Source organism: Octopus sinensis, linkage group LG18 (genome assembly GCF_006345805.1).
Source record: "Octopus sinensis linkage group LG18, ASM634580v1, whole genome shotgun sequence".
Classification (NCBI taxonomy): domain Eukaryota; kingdom Metazoa; phylum Mollusca; class Cephalopoda; order Octopoda; family Octopodidae; genus Octopus; species Octopus sinensis.
The window spans coordinates 2,952,261-2,958,828 of NC_043014.1; positions in this window are offsets into that span (position 1 = coordinate 2,952,261).

Below are 6,568 nucleotides of genomic sequence, written 5' to 3' on the forward strand. Positions count from 1 at the left end.
TGTATAAATGTCTTGTTTTCATAAGTTTTGAATTAAAATCTTCAACCAAACCTTAGTCACAATTTATGTTCCTAACACTAGCTGAATGATAATTAAGTTATTTTACTAAATTCTTTGTTATATTTAAAGTAATTGAAAGAAACACAGAGCATCTCAACAGAAATACGGTAACAAAAGGGTTAAAATATATAATAGAGAAACAATTCTTAATCCTTTGATACCAACCTGGCTGAAACCACCTCTGACTCTGTAGTATAAATGTCTTCTTTTCATAAGTTCTGAATTAAAATCCTCCACCAAACCTTAGTCACAATTTATGTTCCTAACACTAGCTTAATGATAACTAAGTTATTTAACTAAATTCTTTGTTAAATTTAAAATCAATTGAAAGAAACACAGAGCATCTCAACAGAAATATGGTAACGAAAGGGTTAAGGTATTTTGAGAGGAGAATATTCTACTTCAAAATAAGACACTGAATCAGCTTTTACCGTTTGTGGCTGTTCTGCTGCCAGTTAATAATCAGCATCGAATGGGAAGCCTGCCAAACATCGGTGAGATAATAATGAAATTATTGTAGACAGTGGCGCAGGGCAACTGCTGGTCTTCCATAAGGGCGCAGGAGTGGCTGTGTGATAAGTAGCTTGCTAACCAACCACATGGTTCCGGGTTCAGTCCCACTGCGTGGCATCTTGGGCAAGTGTCTTCTGCTATAACATCGGGCTGACCAATGCCTTGTGAGTGGATTTGGTAGACGGAAACTGAAAGAAGCCTGTCGTATATATGTGTGTATATATATATATACATAGGCGCAGGAGTGGCTGTGTGGTAAGTAGCTTGCTAACCAACCACATGGTTCCGGGTTCAGTCCCACTGCGTGGCATCTTGGGCAAGTGTCTTCTGCTATAACATCGGGCTGACCAATGCCTTGTGAGTGGATTTGGTAGACGGAAACTGAAAGAAGCCTGTCGTATATATGTGTGTATATATATATATACATAGGCGCAGGAGTGGCTGTGTGGTAAGTAGCTTGCTAACCAACCACATGGTTCCGGGTTCAGTCCCACTGCGTGGCATCTTGGGCAAGTGTCTTCTGCTATAGCCCCGGGCCGACCAATGCCTTGTGAGTGGATTTGGTAGACGGAAACTGAAAGAAGCCTGTCGTGTATATGTATATATATATATATATATATATATGTATGTGTGTGTGTGTTTGTGTTTGTCCCCCTAGCATTGCTTGACAACCGATGCTGGTGTGTTTACGTCCCCATCACTTAGCGGTTCGGCAAAAGAAACCAATAGAATAAGTACTAGGCTTACAAAGAATAAGTCCCGGGGTCGATTTGCTCGACTAAAGGTGGTGCTCCAGCATGGCTGCAGTCAATAGACTGAAACAAGTAAAAGAGTGCTCAGGTGCACAACTTGTCAGAAAGTGCGTATAAAGTATATGCATTAATGTACAAATGTCTGGAAAGCGAACAATGCATGAGTCAAATACATGCCTGTGTGTGTATGGAGGGGAGAAAATCAGGTGTAGTGTTGGTGAATCTCAGGGAGCATGGAAGTTTTGAAGGATGCAGTGCTCCGACAACTAACAACTGATGCTGGCAGTTTGTTCCATGCTTCAGCAACTCTCAGCATGAAAAAATGTTTCCGAAAGTCATGAGAGCTGTGCTGTTTTCTGACTTTGCAAACATGATAATAATAATAATAATGAAATTATTGTATACAGTGCTCAGGTGCACCACAACTTGTCAAAATTGCGTATAAAGCATATGCAGTGATGTACAAATGTCTGGAAAGTGAACAGTGTATGAGTCAGATAGATGCTTGTGTGTGTATGGAGGGGAGAAAATCAAGTGTAGTGCTGGCGAATCTCAGAAAGCATGGAAGTTTTGAAGGATGCAGTGCTCCGACAACTAACAACCGATGCCGACAGTTTGTTCCATGCTTCAGCAACTCTTAGCGTGAAAAAATGTTTCTGAAAATCAGGAGGCTTGGAAGTTTTGAAGGATGCAGTGCTCCGACAACTAACAACTGATGCCGGCAGTTTGTTCCATGCTTCAGCAACTCTCAGCGTGAAAAAATGTTTCCTAAAGTCATGGAAGGATCTGTGCTGTTTTCTGACTTTGTAAATATGTCCACGGGTGTTAGATACAAACAGAAACACTAGTGCCAACAAACAGGGTGTTGATCGATCATGTGATTGTCTGTATTTTATGTATTGCTGTTTCCCCGTGGGGGAAAGAAGGATTTCAGAGAGGTTTGTAAAGGGGGAGACAATCGTTGACTTTCTTTCCCTGACTTCTACTGTTATCGTTTCCAAGTGAAGGAAGGGGACTTCAACCCCGTGATGAAAAGCAGGCAACTAATGCAACAATTTGCTGTAGATACTCAGGAGCTAAAATAGGGAACAGTCGTTTGACCTGGGCCAAAAATAATCAATCCAGAAAAATATCAGGGTCTCTATGATGCAATTAAGGCAGGTAGACAAGTTGTTCTTCCTCCTCTAATCTACGGTTCTCCTTGCTTTTACAATAAGTGCTTCCAGAATCCAATGACTGTGGAAGTTTCTTAGAACATGAATTTACAAAAATATTTCCAGACGTTCAAACCTTTAATAATTGCTTTTTTTTTTAGTCCTTTTAGTAATTAATATAAACCTAATTAATGAGTAGCTTTCTCCATTATAATTTAGATAGATATACTAATGGAGGGTGAAAGTGCATGGCGCAGTGGTTAAAGCACAGGGCTCACAATCAGGAGGCAGTGAGTTCAATTCCTGGACCAGGCTGTGTGTTGTGTTCTTGAGCAAGACTCTTTATTTCACGTTGCTCTAGTTCACTCAGCTGTAGAAAGGAGTTGTGATGGCACTGGTGCCAAGCTGTATCAGCCCCTTTGCCTTTCCCTTGGATAACATCAGTGGCATGGTGAGGAGAGGCTGGTACGCATGGATGACTGCTGGTCTTCCATAAACCACCTTGCCCAGACTTGTGCCTCTCAGAGGATAACTTTCTAGATGTAATCCCATGACCAAAGGGGGTCTCTATCCTTTTTTTTTTTTTAATGTATATGCTCTGTGTATTTTCCAGTGGCTGCAATGGCAAAGCAGTATATATAACTCATGGCTCTAAGGTGTTAAAACACCTTAAAGTCATGGACAGGTGAGATAATCCACCCTCAATCCCATTTAGGTGTGATGGACATCAATGTTTCACCATTTCTGTGGCTTCTGAATATCACAAAATATTGTTATGGAAGATGGCCCTGCTCGATCTGTAGAAAAGGTGTAGGTAGAAACTCTATAAGATGTACCCAGTGTAAGCTATGGACACATAAGAGGTGCAGCAATGTCAAAGGTAGGCTAACTGGGAAGATAGTTTTTGTATGTGGCAGATGCTCGGGAGCATTAACCTCCGAAAATCTGCAGAAAACAACTTCCGTCACTTTCCAGGGGGAAAAACTAGAAGTAGTTGATAGCTTCCGTTATCTAGGTGACCAAGTCAGTAGTGGGGGTGGGTGCGCTGAAAGTGTAACTGCTAGAATAAGAATAGCCTGGGCAAAGTTTAGGGAGCTCTTACCTCTGCTGGTGACTAAAGGCCTCTCGCTCAGAGTAAAAGGCAGACTGTATGATGCGTGTGTACGAACAGCCATGCTACATGGCAGCGAAACATGGGCCGTGACTGCTGAGGACATGCGTAAGCTCGTGAGGAATGAAGCCAGTATTCTCCGATGGATGTGTAATGTCAGTGTACATACTCGACAGAGCGTTAGCACCTTGAGAGAAATGTTGTACCTAAGAAGCATCAGTTGTGGTGTGCAAGAGAGACGATTGCGCTGGTATGGTCATGTGGCGAGAATGGATGAAGATAGGTGTGTGAGAAAGTGCCAATCCCTAGCAGTTGAGGGAACCCGTGGAAGAGGTAGACCCAGGAAAACCTGGGACGAGGTGGTGAAGCACGACCTTCGAACTTTAGGCCTCACTGAGGAAATGACCAGCGACCGAGACCTTTGGAAATATTCTGTACGTGAGAAGACCAGGCAGGACAAGTGAGCCCAGCCCACTTATGAATGCCTTTCCTCCCTTGGACACAAAGACCTGTTGAGGCAAGCGAAGTCGATATAGAACCTCATCCGACGACAGACACCCATGCCAACCCCCCATGCTTGCGAAGACATGTTGGGGCAAGCGAAACCGAATTGAACCAGCCAGGATCCCTGGCCTGGTGGTACGTAAAAAGCACTATCCGACTCGTGGCCGTGGCACGTAAAATACTCCAATGCGACCGTACGACAGGCACCCATGCCAACCCCCTTTGCTTGTGAAGACATGTTGGGGCAAGCGAAATCGAAATAGAATTGAACCAGCCAGGATCCCTGGTCTGGTGGTACGTAAAAAGCACTATCCGACTCGTGGCCGTGGCACGTAAAATACTCCAATGCGACCGTACGACAGGCACCCATGCCAACCCCCTTTGCTTGTGAAGACATGTTGGGGCAAGCGAAATCGAAATCGAATTGAACCAGCCAGGATCCCTGGTCTGGTGGTACGTAAAAGGCACTATCCGACTCGTGGCTGATGCCAGCACCGCCTCGACTGGCTTCCGTGCCGGTGGCACATAAAATACACCAATCTGACCGTGGCCGTTGCCAGCCTCGCCTGGCACCTGTGCAGGTGGCACGTAAAAAGCACCCACTACACTCATGGAGTGGTTGGCGTTAGGAAGGGCATCCAGCTGTAGAAACATTGCCAGATTAGACTGGAGCCTGGTGCAGCCTTCTGGCTTCCCAGAACCCCGGTCGAACCGTCCAACCCATGCTAGCATGGAGAACGGACGTTAAACGATGATGATGATGATGATGATTGTTATATTTGGGGACGGTAATGTTGCCAATTAAACACATGCTCTATTTGATCTTCACTTCAATTCTTCTTCTTCTTCTTCTTATTATTATTATTATTGTAAGGTGGTGAGCTGGCAAAAACATTAGCATGCTGAGCAAAACATTTAGAGGCATTTCATCTGTGTCTTTAAGTTTGGAGTTCAAATCCTGCCACGGTCGACTTTGCTTTTCATCCTTTTAAGGTTGATAAAATAAGTACCAGTTGAACACTGGGGTCGATGTAAATCAACTCATCCCCCAAAACTGCTGGCCTTGTGCCAAAATTTGAAACCATTATTATTATTATTGATATTTTATTACTATTGTTATTCGTTTATTTATCAGAGTTCAATTTCTGTGAATAAAATTGATTTATAAACATTTTGTATAAGGAGAAATAAAAAATAAAAAGTCTGTTGGGGAGCGGGTGGGATGAGGAATAAATACCAGGACATTTGACTTCAAATAATAGTTAGTCTGGGTAGGGGACGGGGGAGCTGTTAGTGAACGTTAAGTGACAGACAATAGTGTAGTGAACACAGAAAATAGTGAACAGCGAAGAAGAGAGATGGTGTAAAAGCACACAAATATATACACACACATATATACGTATCTTCAAAAATTTACGTACAGAAATATACATACATAGGTGCACAAACACTTACACCCTACACACACACACACACACACACATATTATATACATAATATAAACATATTCATAATACTAAACATATAGCTATATATACATATATATGAATATATACAACAATAAACAGCTACATAAACAAATATGTATGTACCTGTATACAAATACACCAACAAATACATACATATATATATATATATACACACACACACACACAAATATAAACATATACATTCACACACATACACACAAACATACACATACTTGTTGATACACATACACACACACACACACACACACACACGGTAGCTGGGCCACAGAACAGCAGAGATTACTGTATGACTAGTGAACAGTTGAAGGAAGAGGAAGAGGAGAGAGAGAGAGAGTAAGAGGAGAGAGAGGGAGGAGGAAGAGAGAGAGAGAGGAAGAGAGAGAAGGAAGAAGAGGAGAGAGAAGGAGAAAGAAGAGAGAGAGGGAAGAAGAGGAGAGAGAGAGGAAGAGGAGAGAGAGGGAAGAAGAGAGAGAGGGAAGAAGAGGAGAGAGAGATGGAGGAATAGGAGAGAGAGAGGGAGGAAGAGGAGAGAGGGAAGAAGAGGAGAGAGAGATGGAGGAAGAAGAGGAGAGAGAGAGGAAGAGGAGAGAGAGAGAGATGAAGAAGAGGAGAGAGAGAGGAGGAAGAGGAGGAAGAGAGGGAAGAAGAGGAGAGAGAGATGGAGGAAGAGAGAGAGAGATGGAGGAAGAGAGAGAGAGGGAGGAAGAGGAGAGAGAGATGGAGGAAGAGGAGAGAGAGAGAGGGAGGAAGAGGAGAGAGAGATGGAGGAAGAGGAGAGAGGGAAGAAGAGGAGAGAGAGATGGAGGAAGAGGAGAGAGAGATGGAGGAAGAGGAGAGAGAGATGGAGGAAGAGGAGAGAGAGAGGAAGAGGAGAGAGAGATGAAGGAAGAGGAGAGAGAGAGGGAGGAAGAGAGGGAAGAAGAGGAGAAAGAGAGGGATGGAGGAGGAGAAAGAGAGGGAGGAGGAGGAGAAAGAGAGGGAGGA